This window comes from Anabas testudineus, chromosome 3, assembly GCF_900324465.2.
Source record: "Anabas testudineus chromosome 3, fAnaTes1.2, whole genome shotgun sequence".
Classification (NCBI taxonomy): domain Eukaryota; kingdom Metazoa; phylum Chordata; class Actinopteri; order Anabantiformes; family Anabantidae; genus Anabas; species Anabas testudineus.
The window spans coordinates 25,040,872-25,058,501 of record NC_046612.1 but is presented as its reverse complement, the minus strand read 5'-3'; the positions used below and the strand labels follow the sequence as shown (position 1 = coordinate 25,058,501).

General features: G+C 41.7%; 1 protein-coding gene across 3 annotated transcripts in view; it reads left to right on the top strand.

Moving 5' to 3' along the window:
• The window catches only part of znf536 (zinc finger protein 536), a 207,071-nt gene that overhangs the window by 9,836 nt on the left and 179,605 nt on the right, over positions 1-17,630 (top strand). For all 3 annotated transcript variants that reach the window (XM_026378871.1, XM_026378870.1, XM_026378873.1), the window contains exon 2: positions 14,817-14,898. The gene's annotated coding sequence lies outside the window, so the exon portion shown is untranslated. The remainder of the gene's footprint in view (positions 1-14,816; positions 14,899-17,630) is intronic.

Here is a 17,630-nt window from a genome sequence, read left to right as displayed (position 1 = left end):
CTTCTTCTAACTCTTTTGTTTTCATCCGTGTCTTTTTTGTTATTATTATTATTCTTGATCGTGAGCTGCGGTTGTTTTCTTCGCCTCAGAACTGCATTTTATCTCTTTTGTTGTGTCGTTCACACCAATCGTAGTAATGGGGAGAGAGTTAAGTGGAAGTGCTGGGGCCCGGGGCCTTGTTCGGCTTGTCTGTCGGCTGCTTTAGTAAACAGGACTGTCAGATCTGCAGAGAGAGAGGGAAAGAGAGAGAGAGCGAAAAGGAGAGGGGGGGGACAGACATTTGAAGCATTTGCATCCATGGTGTGGTTGATGACACTGATATGCTTGAAGGATGGGAGTGAGTTCTCACTTCAAGTTTGCTCATCCGTTCACAATGTGTCTCCCAAAAACTGAGGGGTCATATTAAACAGATTCACTATTCCAACCTTCTGTCACTCTGTGGCATCCAATAAAGAAAGACTAGGAAAAGACATGGAAGTCTTAGGCCGTGTTCAGACAGACTTGGACTGGGTGTGAAAAAACACAATTCTTCCCATTCATTTGAACGAGGAAGTGCAGTTAACTTAGCGGGATCCGGCACCATAGGTGGCTCCGACAAATCGAGTTGGATCTGGTTCATGATGGATTGTGATGTCATCTGGCAAGCTGCTTTGTTGGCCAATCATATCCATGCGAGCATGTCTGTGGGTTACTTTGTAACATGAATTGTCACAAGTGCTGGGTCCCAGGGCCCCACCACTTGTTGTATTATAAAACCACTGTACTGTGCTGTAGAATCGAATGCGTTGTTGAAACACACTCTCTTTTCCTCCATCCCAACCCATGCCCCACAAGGAAAGAGTCAAAACAGTTTGTTTGAATGTAGCCTGTCTATATTTCTCATTTTAGACTCAATAGTGTAACAGAGGTCTTTTACCAACCACCCACTTCAGTTGTTATCACACGTAACGCCTGTTATATGTTGTTAACACCACCATGGATGTGAGCTAGTAGGTGCCTGTTTTATACTAGTAGACTCAGTAGGTCATTATCATGCAATACTATGCACTAGAGCTTCATTTTTATGTTACAGTAATAAATGCAATGTGACAACTTGATTAGATTTCAGCAGAAAAGCTCCATGCTTATGTTTAAGCAGAGAAGTTAGTAAGTTGGGTTAAAGATGTGGTTTGGGATAAAATTATCTTGCGGCATTGATTGATTGAGTTATGACATGGATTAAGTTACACTGTGTTACAATTTGAAATAAGAAATAAGCTGGTTTCTGTCATTTGAAGGTCTGGGTTTACCCAGCCTTCCAGTTCAGTGGGTGTGAACACCCAGGTGGACTTTGATGCTTTTAGGTTATATTACCAGCTGCCTCCTGCCTACTGGTAGGTCGTTATGCACACTATCCCACCATAACCATGGATGTGATAACTATTCAAATGCTTGTTTACACTTCAATCAACTATTCCAGCTCACAGGCAGGTAGATTACCGTTAAAAGGTTGTTTAGGTTTGTTACATCTTTAGGATATGGAAACATGGTGCTCATCAAAGTAATTGCTGAGATCTTGGATGTGGTGAAGCCACAAGTCACAAAAGGAAGGAAACACTAGGAATTAGGTGACTGGTCAGATTTTTAAATAATACACTGAGCTGTAGTGGATCAGCAAATTAGGATTATGTGCATGTTAGTGTGCTTATGTTAGCATTTGGGCTAAATACATCTAAGCCTTTAGCAAAATTAAATCATAAAAGTTCTAACGTTTTCCTGAGCCTTTCATTGGAGTGTAAAGGAACCATCTTAGAGCTTTCATGTGCCCCATACTAGTTTTGTGGCTATTATTTCAGATGGCGTCAGTTCTATGTATAATTAAAATAATTTAGTTTCTGGCTAAACCTTTGACTTATTTACAATCTTTTTGATCACGCTTGTGAGTAACATATTTACTTATCTAATATTAAGTCCCAAACTGTAAAAGTAAGATCCAGGTTGGAATAAAATAAATATAACATTTTCATCTACAAACTGATCTTTGTTTAGGAGTTCCTCTGTGATCAGCAGCCAGGCTCACAGCACAGTTACTTACACCCTTTCTTGTTCTAGCTGAGCTTCACCCTGCCTGTGACCGCACTGACCAGAACTTACTCTTCCACAGGAAGTCCTTCAACTGTTTGCTCATATCCTCCCAAACACCCCTCATCTCGCCCACCCACCAACAGGACAATCTCATGGCAGAGCTGCTTCGGATTAGGGATCTGTGAGGTTTGCGTCACATATCCGAAGTTGCGGTTGAGTTTATTTTTCTCTCCTTGCTTCGTAGCCTCCATCTCTCTGATTGCCGATCGGCCCCTGAGGGCTTTGAGGCGTTCTTGCTAGATCCCTGTGATTAGAGTAAAAGGCTTCCCCCCTGTGTGCCGGAGATCAGGCTCGGTTTGTGGGGTGGGAGTGTGGTGGACTGAGGAGGGCAAGGTGAACAGTGAAGAACACTGCGGGTGAGGGTGTGGAAATTAGTGGAGGGAACGCAATGAGTACAGAGTGAAAGTAGAATGAAAGAATTATGGTTACGTTTTAGTTTGACCAATGGGGAAGCCCCTGAGTGACAGGATCCTGGGTTTTTGCGTCATATTGGATTTACAATAAAGACATCAAACCAGCTTCCTAGTAGTAATTTTAAATAGGACACTTGGGGATTTGTGTAACTTCACTGTGTCCCATTTACTCTGACAAATGTTTTGTTCCCAAGGAATCAGACGTGCCAGTGAATGCACCAATTTTAAGGTAAAAGGTGTCGCTGCGAGTTGTTAAACATTCAAATAAATTGTAACTCATAGCTGATTGGTATTTTGCCAATCAGTCTGTTTCAAAGCGATGTGAAGGTGGCGTCGTCACACTCAGGAAAGATTTTTTCAGGCAAATTCGGCTTAGGGGGAATGCTGGTCTGCACCGGTGGAGGGACCACCTCTCCAGGCAGAGCTGCAGACATGTGTAAGCCCTCAGGTGCAGAATCCTCAATCAGTGCGTCTGACTGTAAGAAGTGTGCGCCTCCTCAGTTTGCTATCTCTTTGACTCTGCAGTAAGTACATGTGTGTGTCTTTCTTTCCTTTTTTTGGGAGGGGTGGGGGGTGCGGGTAGGTGGCAGTTGAGGTCAGTCTCCTTCTCAACACCCCTTTTTCATCCAATTTCTGTGGCTGCGGGCGGCCGCTCGCCGCGCTTTTGTTGCCGGAGGTAATCTGTGAAGTGATCTTAATTATGGAGGTTCGGCCTGTTCCTCTCCCCCCCACCCTCCAACACCCACTCTCCCCCTCCACCTCTTCCTCTCTCTTGCTCTCTCTCTCTCTTCGTTCTTTCTCCCTCTCTCTTTCTCTCTGTACATGCTTTTAATCAAACAGCGTAGTTAGCTCGTAATGAGGGCGAGGGGAGCACGTGCGCTTCTGCTTACACATGCTGCGAGGCTTCGAGGAGGAGGAGAAGGAGGAGGATAAAGTGAGCGAGGAAGGATGGGAAAGGGTGGAAAGACAAATGATTATACAGTCTCCATGACAGGTTTGTCAAGAAAATTATACGGCAGACCAGAAATCTCAAATTTATTTTGAATCCTGCCATAACCAAAACTGAGTGGTATGAAAAGTAGGATTTGACTTTAACAAAAACAATAATAACTATATCAATATTTCTGGTTTAAGCCCATTAACATATAAATAAAGTATCTATACTTTTTACATATCATTGACAAATATAATTAAATCTGTCTGACCTTTCTACGTGGATTTATTCAAGTGGAAACCATCTCTAACCACATCTAGATCCTCTGTTGAATTTTTCATTATTCTTCAACAGATAATGATAATATATATAATACTGCAAAACATACACTGACTACTGGAGAGAAACTAATGGTTTTGTTTTGTTTTTTTTGTCATATTTATAACTACATAGTGTTCTTCCTTTCAGGCCACTGACATCAAATCTAATATTGAATTCTGAGTATGTAAGGAAACAAAAAGTTGTGTGTAAGTCATGTTTTTGAGGAGCAGTTAGAAAAGCTGAGTGAGTTGAGACTTGAGTGCACATCTACACACACATATAGAAACGTGTGTTTGTAAGTAACAGAATAGCGTATGCCTCATGGCGTCATGATTATACCACCCTACTTACCCACCTCCATTACTCCTCCTCCACCTCCTCCTCCTCGCAGTGCTGCCATCACTCTTTAAGATTGCGTTCTGAGCCATTTCCAGGTCATGGCAAAGCAAAAAAGGGCAGCACCTGGGACTCGAATGCCAAGTCACAGCCACATCGCTTTTTGATGTTCCTGTTTTCCATCTATGGAATGCGTTATTTCTATTAGTAACTGTAGCTAACCAGTTTGGTCCATGCTTTTTAATGTGTCATAAGGAAATGACACATTGTGTTGAAATTTAAGAGCAGAATTCCAACAGGCATTTATCTTTGAACAACAACTAAAACTAATACCGATGCATTAAAATCAAAAAGTTGCGAACTTAAGGATTAATTAAGAATGCACGAATTATTTGAGGACGGCAATTTGAAGATCATCGCATTTGGTCCTTATTAATAGCATTTTTAATACTTTCTGTTGTTTAAAGACTAAGAGAGAGATTAATCAATAATTAGAATAATAACAATAATTTAAGAAAATTTAAATAAATAGTTTATTAATTGATGAGTTGATTGTCAGAAAGTTCATCTCCTTCAACTCTAATGATTAATCATTGAAGTCGTATTTGAAACAAATGCCATAAAGTCACTGGTTTCCTAGAGTTTATTGATAGCAACCTGGAGAAATGTTGTTGGACTGTTGCTTGGTCTTTGAATATGTCAGCAGTGATTCTCGAAACTTGTCACACTGAATTTATTTTGGGACTGTGGACATTTTATAGACCAGGAGTTATATACTTCTTGTATATGGTTCCCTGTCAGTTTATGTGAAGGTTTGTGTGTGTGTGAGTGTGTGAGTGTGTTACAGTGAGGCTGCTAATTCCTTCAGGGTCAGTGGGAGGGGCTGGGGGTTAAACGCTGTGAGAGGGGAGGTCAACAGTGATTAGCTGGCATCTGAACTAATGGCTGAACGCTGCCGAGACGAGACAGGAAGAAGAAAAGGGAGAGAGGGAGAGGGGTAACCAGTTTGTTGAATTTGTCGAAATCTCTGTATGTGTGTGTCTTTGTGTTGAACCCAGCCTATCCCCCGCCCGCCTCGCCCCCCCCCCCATCTCTCATGTCCTTATATTATTAAAGGTTGCCTCCGTGCTTAAGTAAGGCAAAGCAGATGGCCCTTTTCATAAATCATGCTTATAAGATGATTATAGGCATCGCCGCCCAGCATTCTCTCCTTCTCTTACAGTACAAGGCCTAATAGTCTGGCTTTATTTTAAAAACCACAAGCTTTTACTGACCAGAGATGCCACAGTTTGAACCCTGAAGGTGGCAAAAAACTTCCTCTGCCAGCGCCACCTTCTCTCTCTCAGTGCACCCCCCCCTATTTCTTATGTTCCTAAGCCTGGCGCAAAGTTACTCAGAATAAGGAGCGAGAGAGAAATAGAGATGGAAAAGGAGTAAAAGGAGGGGTATGAGTTGCTTGTGTGTGTGTGTGTGTGTGTGTTGGATTGTGCCTGTGCTGTTGCACTATTCCTTGATGTATGTACCATGTCAGGCAGTCATTGTCTCCTGGGTAAAGAATGATAGTTCAAATACCTAGCATCTCTCCCCTGGTGCTCCAAATGCTCGCCTTTGAAGTTTTTATAATCCATCTGTCATCTGCGAGCAGGGAGGGCACATGTTCTGTACCACTCAATTACCAAATTCTCTTTTTGCCAGCTACAATGAGACAGGAAGCAAATAATATGGGTGACCCTGAAAAAAAAAAAAAAAAAAAAAAAAGAGCGAGGTGGGGTAAAGGGGATGAGGGGAAGGAGAGAGGAGGAGGGGTGTTGTGTATAGAAAGAGAGTAAGAGAAAGAGGGAGGAATTGCTTGAAATCCTGTGTTTCTGGCTTTCTCACGCACTTGATTGTGTCCCCTCGCTGCCTCTCATAACAGGAGAACAAAGCCTGTTTGTTGTGGGTGGAATGCCTAAAATGCTTCCTACTGTTACAATTATGAAGAATTTGATTGAATGTGTATTGTTTCAAGGGCTTGGTGATTTTGATCATTTTTTTTTTTAAAGGGTGTTAGATTGTTATTCAGCTTCCCCCACTAGCAATAATAACCAGTCACCTAATCAAATCCCATTTGATATAAACATTTCATTTGCTTATGAGGGCTTCTAGATGTTGTGAATGGCTAGTGTGAGAAAAAAAAAAGAATTGGTGTTTTGATTATACATTATTCATTACGGACGTTTAAAGATGCATTCTGAATGGCTTTTTGTCAGCAGCTGGATGGAGTATCTAATGAAGTTTGCTGCAGTTCTTGGTGTTAAAATCATCTTTAATTGGTGAAGGCTTTGTTGTGCGTCGCTTTAAAGCTGCGCTGAGGCGACCAGAAAAACTTCTGATAACCGTCTGAAAAATAACAACAGCAGCAGTGGCAAATTATGGCTCCCAAACATATTTCATTTCCATACACCACAGGCCTCTTTTAAGGTGTCTACCTTTTAATTCTTCCTCATATTTAACACTCAATACAAAACAATAAAAGTCTCAGATCTCTGTGCCTGTATCCTCATTTACATCGAAATCCCCCCCCCCCACCTCTCTTTTCCGCAAACCGCCCCCCCCCCACCCTCCTCGGCCCCCATCTGAAAGCATCCTCACTGTGAAGATGAAAAGATTGTTTTGAGAAACTCAAAAGGAAATTTGACATTCTTTGGTTGCTTCTGAAACTTCCAATATTCTGCTGTAATTGCTTCATACACGTTATATATCTTCATTTGGGGGAACGGGGGAGATGAAGAACACGTCGGCTTCTTTCTTCCTGAATAAAAGGCAGCAGAACCCATCTGGTTGGGTGATCCACGGCTGGCCCTCTCGCGCTCATCGCTGAAATAATACTCCCTCTAATGACTCCCACATATTCTGAAATCTCCCTTTTGAAATTGGTCTTGGCAGATTATTTGCAGGTACTTGAGCTGCATCTGTTTGCAATTTTGCAAATGTGGAAGACTTTAATGCTGGGCAGGGGCGAGTACCAGAGAAGAGGCTATTTTAATCCCTGGGATAACACCGGCTGTCAGTATGAACGGGCCGGGGCGGCTGACTGCACCTTAACCCAAATTCTGACTTGTCCTCACACTGGTGACCGTACGTTTGTCAATAGTGACGGTACTTTTTTCTTCCATAATTGTGCACTGTCTATCCATATATGGGTTTAAGGTCATTTTATTTCAAGCCCTTTAGTTGGTTGCCGATGATGTTTATGATGTTAATTTAAAAGTGTGGGTGACATACTGTACACGAGACTCCAAAAAAGTTCAAATGTAAGTGTAAATGTATTGGATTGGATTGAAGTTAAAGTAACTAAGTACATTTAATCATCCAAACAGTGGAGTTATTTCTTCTCCATTCGAAAACTAAATAAAATTAAGAAGAAGATAATTTTGCATAGTAAAATGATTTTCATTCATATTAATTTAAATTATGAACCTACTCGGCAGGGCTGTGTATAAAGTACTTCAAATGAGTCTCTATGACCGAATAAAACAATAGCATATTTACCAAAGTGTGGCTCTAGAAGCAACAATAATCCAATAATATTAATGCAATTAATACTTTGAATAGCACGTGTCTGGAGTCTTATTTTACACAACGATGTTGCTTTAAAGCAATTACCTAGTTAGAAATTCTAAAAATGATATATACGATTCCTCCATCAATCATTGAAAAACTTGTCGTCTATGAGTGTTATTTGTAAAAAGTGTAACTTCTGATGCAGGATTCCCCCTAAATCACTGAATGGACAATCTCAATACAGATACACATAGGGTTTTAAGCTTCAGGTGGAAGTTGTGTACTCAAAAAAAAATCAGGTGAGCACAGATAAACTCTACTTACTATCAACTTTCAGTCGATACAAAACCAATGTCAGTATGTGAACATACGTAAATCTGCACAGTTCAGTCATGTAGCTCTCGTGTGGCAGATGATGCGGCTCAGACATCCCTGGATGCCCAGGAGTCTGTCAGGTGTTTGTGTTGTCCAGTGTAAAGTGCAGTGACCACTGAAGCTGAACTAAAACCCAAATGATTGTGACTTCAGTCCTTATTATTTCAACCATGTGGTGAGCAGCTGACCAGCTTAAACCCTTCCCTTTTTTTCACCCCCCCACCCCCCCTTTAAAACTGTAATAAGGTGCCCTTTGTCCCATGGTAAATTGTAGCGGCGCTACAGTCAAGCCCACCCAGCTGACTGTAATTGCATAGGTGGTTACAATTACATTAATTACATATTTCATCAATGCTGTTTATCCTGCGCACGGTAGATGAAGGAGCCAAACTTTTAACTCTCTCTTTTGTTTTTGCATTTCTTGTCTCTTCTCCCCCCCTGCTTCCCACCACCCCTAACCCCCGTTCCCTACCCTACCCTTTTTTTTTTTTTTTTTTTTTGTGGTTGTTTTATTAGGAGTGAGGGGAGGGGAGGTGCCAGAGGAGGAATTATGCTGAAAGTGTATGCCTTGCAACTTTCCCCCTCCCTGTTGGAAATGTTTATTTGAACAGTAAGCTCATGATTTGAATATTTGTAATCCATGCTTAAATTTACAGGCCAGATGAACTTTTTGGCACAGAATGGCAACCATAAGTAGGATTTTGAGAAAAGCTTTACAAAATTTTAAGCCATGTGCAAGGCTTATATAATTTAGAAGGGGGGAAATATGCACAAATAAAACAGGCTCTGTCTTACTTACTTTACACACGCAGAAAAAAACAGCATCATATGGCGCCGGATGTATATATGCATTGGTTGTGTCCTTCTGTCCTTTTAAAAAACACAGTCTAAAGTTAACAAGGAGTCATCTGTGGATACCTAGAGCAATAAAATAGCCCCAGAGGCACGGGTACTTTAGGTGTTCTGCTGTGTTGGATGTAAATTAGTGTACTCCATATTGACTTATGCTGGTGGGGATGCCACCCATCTTGTAGGCTGGAAGGTGGGAGGGTTGCCCCAATGAGTGGCAGAGAGTGATAGAGAGAGAAAGAAGGAGAGACAGAGAGGTAGAGAAAGGTCGCTGAGGCGGGCAGAAAGCGAAAAGGAAGGCTTTCTTAAATGATGCTAATCAGTCCGGAGGGGCCTGGCCCTCTCTCCCTCATCAGCCTGCTGTAATTCAGATGTGCTGAGAACCTGGAATTAAATGTGTCACTGGGAGATGCTTGTGTATGTGTGTGTGTGTGTGTGTGTGTGTGTGTGTTGGTGTGCATGTGCACCAGCCTCTACTTGCCTTGCATCAACTTCTCTATGTGTATGTGTGTGTGTGTGTGTGTGTGTGCAGGGTGTTAAGGGGTTAAGTAGAACCAAATTAGTCAATGGGAGAACTAACAGCAGCAGTAGCTTTCTGTGTGGCTACTTCTCAGTGAATGTCAAGATGATTTAGCAGCTCTTCTGCTCGCCGTCTGTCTCCGAGCACTGGCCCTCCAATCACCGCTCTGGGCTGTCTGTTTTGTCGACTTCCATGCAACAAATGAATATTAAATCTGCACTGGGCATCTTCACACACGCTAGAGGTTGCAGTGTGAAATATGAGGAATGTGGAGCCCAAAATCCTGTAAGGTAACTTTGGCAGATGGCGGAGCAGGCACTGGACAGCCGCTGTACACACCATTATAAACAGTATGTCATCACCATCACGTAGCTTTAACTCATGCGAGCAACGAAAGAACTCTGCTGACCAGTGCTGGATTGAATGCTGTCCATACTACTGCTGCTATGATACCAACAAAAAAAAACTTTTTGATCCCTCAACTCCTTACGTGTTGCCAGCTTTTTATACTGTTCAACACATTTTTAAATTTTTACAAAAAAAAAAAAAAAGTATTGAGGTTCCATACCCAGTTCTAGTGTTGATGAGTGTGTCCCTTTGTGAGCTCACAAAGGTGTCTGCGTTGGATTTCTTGCCAGCGAAGGGTGTATGTGTGCACTCTTGCTAACATATTGTGTGTGTGTGTGGTGAGGGGTGTGGGAGTGGTGAGGGGGAGTGAGTGTGTATGTGTATGGGTGTGTGTGTGTGTGCGTGCGCGCAGGGACGCCAGTTGGGCTAACAGCTGAATCATGGCTCAGCCGCTGCCCCTCGTAGTCCTTGGCAGTTAGCGGTGTGAAAAAGCCTTCTCTTTGAGGGCATTATATAGATTAATGTGCTGCGCCTCGGGCAGAGACACACACACACCTCGCCAGGGAGGGATCCTGACTGCGTGTGTGTGTGTGTGTGTGAGTGTGTGTGTACAGAAGAGAATCACAGGACTACAGCAGCATAGCACGGTTTATGTGTGTGTGTGTGTGTGTACATGTGAACCTGCACGTGTGTGTGTGTGTGTGTGTGTGCATATGTGTGTGCGGAGATGTGAGAAGGGACAGTTTGAGGGGTGTTAACGAGAGACTAGGAGAAGGTACTGTGAGTAAGCTGTGGAGAGAAAGAGACACAGAAAGAGGCTTGGGTGGCATTAAGATGGATTCTTAGTGAAGTTTGTTGTATTTTTTTTTTTCCTTTTGATATTTTTTGTACAGATTTTATAATTTGCTACTTTCATTCAGATATACTACAAACCATGCACCAAAGTTCTGTCACTTGATCACAAATAAGCAGTTAATACTCATGTGCATCCTTGATTTATGCTTCATTAGCTATGAGTCTGTGTGCAGTGAATACACTGGAATATATTATAGTAGCTGAAAAGCCATTTCACCTAAACTTTAAGTATTCCATTGTATTCACACAAGGGTGCCTGCAGGGGGTCCTAGGGAGTTGACAGCTCTTTATCTAGGTATCTTCAGGTGAATGAGAGGGGCCTGGCTGACCCGGGAGGGACATTGTCTGGCCCAGCGACTTGTCTCTCTTGTCTTTCCTTTGCCTTTCTTCTTTATTCCATACTGTGTTGCCTCTTAGTTGAATTTACTCTGGGTTAAGATCACAGTGTAGAAAAGCTGAAATATGGTATCACAACAAACACACACACACACACACATGGTGCAGCTGCTGGGAGCGAATGGAAAAGTACAGCACAGTTCCAGCTGAGGTGAAAGCAGAAACCATGTAGGGGTAAACAGGGTACCTTTAAGACGTCTCCGTTTCTTCCGCTCTCCTTGGGTTTGCTCACATTTTGTATGTTTCCATTTGCTTATTTTATTTTTGCTTATTCGAAAAATACGGGGGAGATCTCCTTTATCAAGGATTTTAGCACATTCCATTCAAGATTGTGCACATCTGTTGTTTTGTGTATGTGTTGGCACATGTGCTTTAAAGTGTCTGCATGTGACTGTGAGTTCTGAGATTATTCATGAGATTTTTCTTTTTTTTTCCCCCCTTCCTCTGGCTTGTTGACATGCACTGTGGCTGCACAGTCTTGGGACAGAAACGTATACGCGCACGTGAACGCACATGTATGCACATGCATGTTGGTAGTATGTGCGCGCGTGTATGCCTGCAATTTGCCGTTCTCTCCAGCCAGCGGTCTAAATAACCTACTTTTGTCTGACAATGGCATCAAGTCGTGGAGGTGCACATATGCAGAAAGCTATTTGGAAAGGCCTCCTCGTAGCTGTCAGCTTTTATTATGCGCTGAGGTGTCATGTTTGTTAGGAAGCTGAGTGCAGATGGCAGAGTGGAAGAAATGGATCACTAATTTTAACAATGATTAATGAACAGAGATGGAAAATGAATTACACTGGACTATTGGAGGCAAGGAATATTTTCTCTGAAAATGTTAACTTCGACTGCCAGGCAGCCGGCCGTGTTGTGGGAGTATATTGAGGAGGGGGAGGGAATGCGTGTATGTGTGTGTGTATATGAATGCATGATCGTGTGTGTGTTTGTGTGTGTGTGTGTGTGCACTAAGGTGCAATTTCCCCCCACATCTTTTGTAGAATCAACACTTCACTGCTCTTGCCTATTACTTTACTGTTCGCCTGCTTAAACACTGCCGGCTTTATACACATTGTTTCCCCCTCGTGTGTATTGCACTACCAGTTAAGGTACACACTCTTTAATAAGGTAAACACAGGAAAGGTTAGACTGTCTTAAAATGTTAGCTGTTTTCATTACTTTGCAGTGTGCTTTGATATCAAGTCATAGATTAGCAGATTCGATCAACGAGTTGGTAGCTTAGCTGTGGTATTTCACTCAGGTACAACAATAACCTGTCCACATCTGCCTTTGGATATACTAGCAGTTTGCAAGCTGTGTTCTTAAATCCTTTCCTGGTTTTGATCATGAAAACATCAATAATGTATCATGTGGAAAAAAACATTTATTAGATTTTTCAAGGCAACTCAGTCCTTGAAGTCCAGAAGATGGACCTAATTTGCAGGATTCTAATTGGCCGGTGGACAACTTATCAATCCCATTTTAAGCACACATCAGATCAGTGTGTTTAAATGTCATGCAATAGTATTGAAATATCACTTGACAATATAAAAATGAGTGATCCGAGAGACTTTCTCTCTAAGTCGTTCTTTATGTGAGACTTCATAAAAGACACAGAGTCACCCCGTCCCATCGCTCTGCCTTGTATTTGTACCGCTTTTGAGGTTTGTCTGTCTGGGTGGCTGGTGCAACGTGATTTAATAGTTAGAGTGAACTATTTTGAATTTAATTAAGGGCCTGATGGGAAATACGTTAAGGGAGAAAACAAAGCAACTTCTGGAAACATTGTGTGTTTATGCATGTGTGTGTGTGTGTGTGCATGCAAAGGAGACAGAGAGAAACAGAGAGAGGGAGAGAAAAGAGAGAGAGAGAGAGAGAGATCTCAGGTTACGGTAGCATATGCTAAACACTGAAAAAACATACACAATGCCTTTGGTGAACAAGGTAGTTGGAATGCCCTTGGGAGCCAATTTAGATTGTGACTTAAGGCAACATTGTGGCTTTGTGTGCGAGCATGTGTGTGTCCCCTGTTCTGCACGTGAGCGTGAGTCTAACACATACAGATTCAAAAAGCTGGGCAAGGGACATCTGCTCGTTGGGAATGAGACCTGGCTTTGTGGCCCTGCGCCCACACCACCCGGAGCACACGGCAACCACTACAGGACAAAAGTTGGGGAAGCTGGTGTCCTAACCCTACCCCTCTCTGCATACTTCCTAAAGCAGTACATGCTGACTGTTCCTAACACAGCTCATTTCTGAAGGTGTTTCCCCAAACTCTAGATGTTAAAAAACAATCCAGCTCAGCCCTGGAAAAGTAGAATTGTAGTTTGTATGTGGTGGATGATAATTTGTTCTCAGCTAAGATGCTGACAGGAAATTAATTTGTCTTAGTAGCTGTACAAAAGTGCCTTAGCGATGATGACATTGAAAACATGACTTTATTGATAATAACCAAATGTTTTCTTTCTTTGAACATGATCTTTGTCATCTCTGAGAACCCAACTAAAATTCTACTTTTCCAGGACAACAACCAATTGTTTTTCACTCTGACCACCTCTGATCGCAGTGTACTACTTTATGGAATATCCGGAGAGTTCGCACGGTGACTCAAATGTTCAGTATGTGATTCATGAGTGGCACAGACTGGGGGCTTGATGTCCACCCACTGTTACTTTTGATTAGCTTCACTGAAACAGTAGTGTTGGTTAGATCTGCACGGTTCTCCCGCAGACTCTCCACATCTGTGGAGGGGAACACAGAGCAGAGTCAGTTTCTCCATGCGTGAATTTCTCTCCACTTCCAGGATAGCCATGAGAAGAGTTTGTTAAACCCATTTCCATAGTAATCAATCACAGAAATGAGCAGCACCTACTGTAGGTACACTGAAGAAAAAAAATAAGGTGACAGGTGATAAATGGGGCACCCCAATGAACATAGAGTACAGCATCGAGCATTTAGCACTTAAGTTTGAAGTAAATACGCAAAACCAAGATCTCCCAGATTACCATCTAGGCAAACTTCAACAGATTTAAGCACACATTTGAAATGTCACAAAAAATGAAATGTAAATCAGGAGCAGTTTATTCAGCTGTGTAGAAATAGATAAATTAGCTTCTTCAACAAAGAACAAAGCCATACAACTTTTGCAGGTTTTCCACCTCAGCTGAGCATGAAAACTTCTTTTGCAGCGTTTAGGAATACACAGTATATCGTGTGTAATGTCATAAATCGTGGCTCCTATCAGAAGCCGCGAGCAGCTTGCATTTGCACACAGTTTCATGCTCCTTTAAAGGGGAGTGGCAGTCCTAAACTTCACATACTTCGTGTTGGCTTGATTATTTTTCTGATGTCAAGCGGCAGCTTCAAAGCCGGATCAGATAACGTCCACTGCTGTGCTGCACAGGCTCCTTTCACAGGTTTCCACTTCTGCCATTTTTTTTTTTACATATTTTAACTCCCAGACCTTGTATGTATCTGTATGATTCCCTCATCTTCTGCTGGATATTACAGTGTCACACTAAAAACTAATAATACAATGACAATGAAAAAGTGAACCAGTGATATACATAAGCAATTACAGTTCATATATTTGTTTTTGATTACTCAATGATGTGTAGATGACATCACATTGCAGGAGGTCCTGAGCAAAACTAAAGCTGTGGGGTAGAGGGGGGGTGGTGTGGGAGAAGAGGGTGATCAACACACAATATTTTAATGGGTATTTCTCTGTCGACAGTGTTGCAAACTTGTCAAGCTTCACATGTGGATGACTGTGAATTTCCTGGTGTGTGTGCTTTGTTTACAGGCTCTTGTCGTCCCACCTTCCGCGGAGCTGTCGGCGCTCTTCCTGACATCCGGCGTTCGTTGGAGAGGCGGCAGTCACCCAGGTACGATCACACCCATTGATCACAGGGGAAAAAGGGAGGATATTAAAGGTGTCTGTCACGCTAACGTGCCTTGTGCACACATGTTTTTTGTTTCTTTCAAATCTTTGTTTATATGGGAAAAGTCATTTGAGCACACACAGAACTCAGGCAGCAACATGCTTCTCAGGCACATTGCTGGGTGATTCGTACCTTAGAGCTGCCAAGTACAGCATCTGTTGGTGGTTCAGTGGTTTTGCTTTGGAGTGTATTAATATATGTTATCATGTTAAACTTTAAATTGTTTAGGCCAGCTTCCATTCAAGACCCTACTTCCAGTAGGTTCAGTGTCTTTTCAAGCAAGTGAACTACTGACCCTGCAGTTTGTGGTTAATCAATAGCACTACCTATACAAGCAACATGCATTAATTCCATACAGTCTCTTCAGACTCATATTGTTTCTTGTGCTAGTTATGGCTGAGGGTTATCAAATCCTCTACTGAATTTAATCAGGTTTATTTGTTGTGTCTACACACCTCGTGTCAGCTAAAAAGGTAACAGTTAAGTTTTAAGTAGCAGCTTTATTAATGTTCACACAACCTATGCTACGAACTGAAAAAGAGACGAGCAGCACAAGATATGAAATGTTGATTCAATGTATTCAACACAGTGAAATAACAGCTGCTGCCTACTTAGTTTTGTAACCTTATTTTCACAAGCTGCTTGCTCTAAATACTGGATTCCCACATTCTACTGAGATGATTAGCTTTGAATAAAAATTTCATATCAATCAAGTGAGTTCTGTAAAATGTCATTTTAAATGTAGAAGCAACACCTAATACTGACTGAAATAGAAAGCTTGTTGGTTATTCGTTATATTCATCATTAAATGACAACAGCATGAACAAATATACGTACTTACCCTTTTTCACCACAATATAAATTCAAATAAAAAAGAAATAGGATGTAGGTTCACTGTCTCTTTATTGAAGTGTTAGAGGAGTTTTGCATTGACATTTAATCATGTGTCAGACACTTTTATCCAAAGCGACTTACAAGTGAGTTTTGGCCTACACACACACACACACACACACACACACGCACACACACACACACACACACCTACGCACACAACTGGCCTGTCAAAAAGCCACAATGCCGTCAGTTCCTCTCTCTGTAGCTCAAGGAGACAATTAGCAAACAGAGGTGACATGGTAAACAGGTGCAAGCCATTATTCCCGGAGCTGGAGGAGCGTGGCCACCCCATCTTTTATAGTGATGGGCTGTTATGGTGTGCGTACTGTATGTGTGTCAGTGAGTGATTAGAGATGGAGTGACAAGTACCAGTGAGGGATATGCCTGCTTTGGGTTAGGATGCTTAATCCCACCTGGTTGTCTGTAATCATCACCATCACCATCACCATCCTCATCGCAGCCATCATTGCGCTCATACAACAGAAATGAGACGTTCTCAGGTACCTCACATTCATCTTGGCTTGCCTTACATCTATACATGTCTCTCCAACATTCCTTCCCTTCCTTTCCTCTTCTCTCCAATAATTACTCACATGCTTTCACGTCTCCATATTCTTTTAATTTTGGGGGTGGGGGGGTGGGAGCGGTCAGCCCAGTTTGTAAATATCGACTGCTTGTGAAGTGCTAATCAATTGAACCCTTTTCTCTTGAAGCAATTCATGTTCTAACATTTACTACAAGATTTGGATTCAGCAGGGTTTGAACATGTGTGGCTGTTGTCCTCTTTGGGACAAGCTGAGAAAACAGCCTGTCCCAATTGTCACCTTGCATTCACATGCACCTCGAAAGTGAAATAAAGACATATTTGTCCTTCTAACTTAATAATAATAAGATTGTGATCCTGCAGTTCTCCGCTCTGGCCAGGCCCTGGTAATGGTCTGTTTTGGATTCCATTTATTAATTAAATATAGCATGGGTGAGTCATGGCATTTTGGCTTGTGTCATATCAGAGGTATGTGCCACAGATTTCCCTCATATTGGAAGCAGAGCTAACACATGCTCCCTTTGACGTATTCTCACACCATTTCTCACACAAAGAGCAAGCACACACACAGTTTCTGACACATACACACACACACACACACACACACACACACACACACACACACAGACGACTTATATAGAAAGAGATTCGTAAACAGAACTGCAAACACACACACACACACACACACACACACACACACACACACACACACACACACACGAGTGAGCATTCACAGATACACACATTAAACGTTGACATACTGTACTAGAACATGCTGCTGATAAAAAGGGAATGCCAGTTGCTACCAATTAATGTAAATCTATAGCAAAGGTGTAAAGTAAAATGTTTCTGAAGCTACTGACGCACTGTATATATTCTAGTTTAACTTAGCTTCTTTATTTTATAGCTAGAGTTAGATTGATGTGAAGGTTTTACATGACATGATACGTTTAAAATGTGATTAGTTTCAAAAATACAGATTTTATTGATAAAATAAGTCTAAAATTTAGTTAGAGGAAAAATGAGCTCATATTGACTAATATTCAATGTCACATAAAGGTAAGTACATTTTCTCAATTTCTGAAATAAAGTATAATTTCAGTTAATTGTACTTAATAAAAGAAAAACTATTTACTCTCCTTTCCCTTTTAATCCACTACAATTCAGAGGTAATTATGATTCTTGTTACTCCATTACATTTATCTGACTAGTTACTTTGCAGATTCAGATTGTTAAA